We start from the raw sequence: 2,935 nt of genomic DNA, 5'->3' as shown, positions 1-2,935 counted from the left end.
ACTTACAATATACTATTATTACTGTATAGCCAATCTCAATAAAAATAGTTTTAGCCTTCTTACAGTGTTGATGTTCTGCTGTTCTGCTCTATCTACTGGAGCTGACAGAGAAAGATTCCATATGTTATAACTAGCTGGATACCCATGCTTCGCTACTTATGACCATTTTTCACACTTAACCATTGTAGCATCCCCATAGTCTTGACAGACTCTCATTGTCATCATTATCAACAAAGTATATCTGGAGAAATGAGGGCTGCTGTTGAGGCTCCACCATGATACTCCCTATCCTGTGGTAGACCTGCCCCTGAACTTTGAATGTTGGCATAAAATTTCCCTCCTTCACCTTTCTGGCTCCAAAAGACATCGTTTTGAGGCATCTGTTGTACTTCTGGGCAGCAGAAAGACAGTCTTTTCCCTTTAACTGGTATTGCAGTACAAGGAACAGATTCGTCTGAACTGAGGAGATCAGTGTAAGAATTGAGTTGGGGTTGGGACACTATGCAGGAGAAATTCAGTTCACAATCTGTTGGCTCAGTGGTGGTTGGTGATTGAAACACATAAGGGAATATCTCTCCTGCCGCCTTGAGTTCGGAAGCAGTTCCATAGTGGAAGGTGCAGACATTTTGGTGAGGTAGCAATGTTTAGTACTGTAAGGAACCCCAGACCCCTCCCAAGTGAAGGAGTGGAATATCTGCCAGTTTGACCTGAGGTAACGGAATATGAGGCAAGTGACAGTTAGAACTTTTCAGGTGGGGAGGGGAAGTAGAATGTCTAACTCCTTAGCATCAGAGCATGTTAATATACTGTATATGAATATACTGTATATGAAATACTAATGATCTGATGGTCATTTTGAAAAATCCTTTCTTAGTGAGCACCTAGAAGCCAAGAGGAACATATATGCCAAATTTCAAGTTCGTAGGCTTTACCGTTCTGGATATTTCATGATGAGTGAGTGGATTTTGCTTTTATATATAAAGATTTAGCAATCTGATAAGAGGTTCCTTTTTAATGATTGTCATTTGTTTTTTCCAATCTCTGATAAAGCTCAGGGCATGAATACCTAAACAGCAATGGTACAAGCTCTGAATGGTTTCCATTTCTTCCTTCACTGCTTGCCAAATGCCTCTGTAATTTCTAATAGAGAGGGTGGGGAGCACAGGCAAATGGTCAGGCTTCCATAGTTACAGTACCTGAGCTGAGAAATGCGTAGTAATTTCCATTAGCTTCACTTTAATTAAAGAACAATTTATGGAGAAATTGAGTCAGAAAAGATCTCTTTAAGGTAGTAGCTAAATGGCAAGATCTCTTCTGGGAAATTCAACACTTAAGAAGCAGATCTGAAGCTCATTTCTGCTTGCAATGCTGTAGAACAAAGTGATTTACAGTACCATCTCAACCTAAGGTACCCTCGCTGTGAGATTGATGCCATGACATTTGACTATGGAACTAGTTCTTGAGAATCAAACTGGTAAGATTTTTAATAGCACTTTGGGGCATTTTATGGGTGCATAACATAAAACTAGTCCAGGCTAGGTGTCCCAAGTCCACCTGGTTGGCGCACCCAAATAAACATCCTTACTGGGCCATATTCTTCTGAAAGAAGAACTTCACCTGATAAACATATCTATTTTACCTCTAGTAAAACCATAAGCATTCTGCTGGGAAGAAAAAGACACCAACACAAAAAGGTTCAATTGTGAACATCTCTGAAGTTTAATGAAAGATCTTTAACCAGCTAAAATGCAACCTCTGGCTTTTAATTAGAAATTCAAACAGTGTATATAATTTAAGTTTCTTCCATGAGCTAAAAATTCTATCAAAGAAAAGTAATGCCCAATCTGTTTGCTAATTCTCTTCTCTGACAAATCTCTTTGCTAAGCTGTCACCAACAATAGTCAAATGTGAAAGCCTTATTATCACCCCATTCATTCACCAGCTAAAAGAAAGGCCTGTCAATTATCTAGTACTCCAGCAAAGGACATCATTATGCTCTGAAGAGGTATGGGAGCTGCACTCTCCCTATTACATCACTGGAGACCATACATTCAGAGTAAGCCAGGCAGATGTTTGGGAGAAGGAATTTTACTCCTCTCCATCAAACCAAATGGCATTCATTACTACTGGGGCAGAAGGAAAAATCCATAAAATATTTATTTTTTCAAAAAAAAGAATTAAAATTAAAAATCACCTCTGTCTCTTCTTCAAAATATGAAGTTTGACTCAGAATTTTTTTTTAAAAAAAGAAATGCTGTTGGTACTACAATGACATTTGCACGACAAAATGTGGTGCTAGAAACTTTCTCACTAAAGTATTAACATGTTTTGCCCCTTTATTATTATTTAGTGCAGATCGATGAGGAAATTAGCTGCCTCTGAGGCAGCAAAGGAGAAAGAACAGCCAGTTGCATCAGGACAAAATGCCAGAGTTAATTCAAGGTAATTAATGGTGTTTCCCTGGGCAAGGAAATGGGTTTGATCAAGAGACAGTAGGGTTTTTTTTCTTCTCCCTGCATTGTTGCTAACTGTTTTGTGTTTGCCTGGTAGTTATTTAAATGAATGTTTCTGCATCTGCTGAGAGACTCCAAGGGAAACATTTATCCTGAAGATTTCTGTCCCAACAAGCAATAACCTAGATGGATTTTCTTTCTCCCTCCATGGAATTGTTGCAAGAAATCTTGTATTTATAAATGTCTCTGTCAAAATGCCTTTTTTTAATGCCTTATCTTTCTAGCCTTCTTCATTCATAGGTTGCAATTATCTAGGAAGTGTAAACCTACCCTCTTTCTCCCTCCCCACTTCTTTTTTCCTTCTTGAAGGTGGATAAATGCCATTTTCTAACATGGTCATTTAGTAAGTGCATGATAAAATGATAATGGGGGGGGGGGAGTAAATCTAGTCTTCAAAAATTAATCCTAAAGCACAATTGTAT

This window comes from Thamnophis elegans, chromosome 11, assembly GCF_009769535.1.
Source record: "Thamnophis elegans isolate rThaEle1 chromosome 11, rThaEle1.pri, whole genome shotgun sequence".
Classification (NCBI taxonomy): Eukaryota; Metazoa; Chordata; class Lepidosauria; order Squamata; family Colubridae; genus Thamnophis; species Thamnophis elegans.
The sequence above is the reverse complement of the archived record's forward strand: the minus strand, read 5'-3'. Positions refer to the sequence as shown.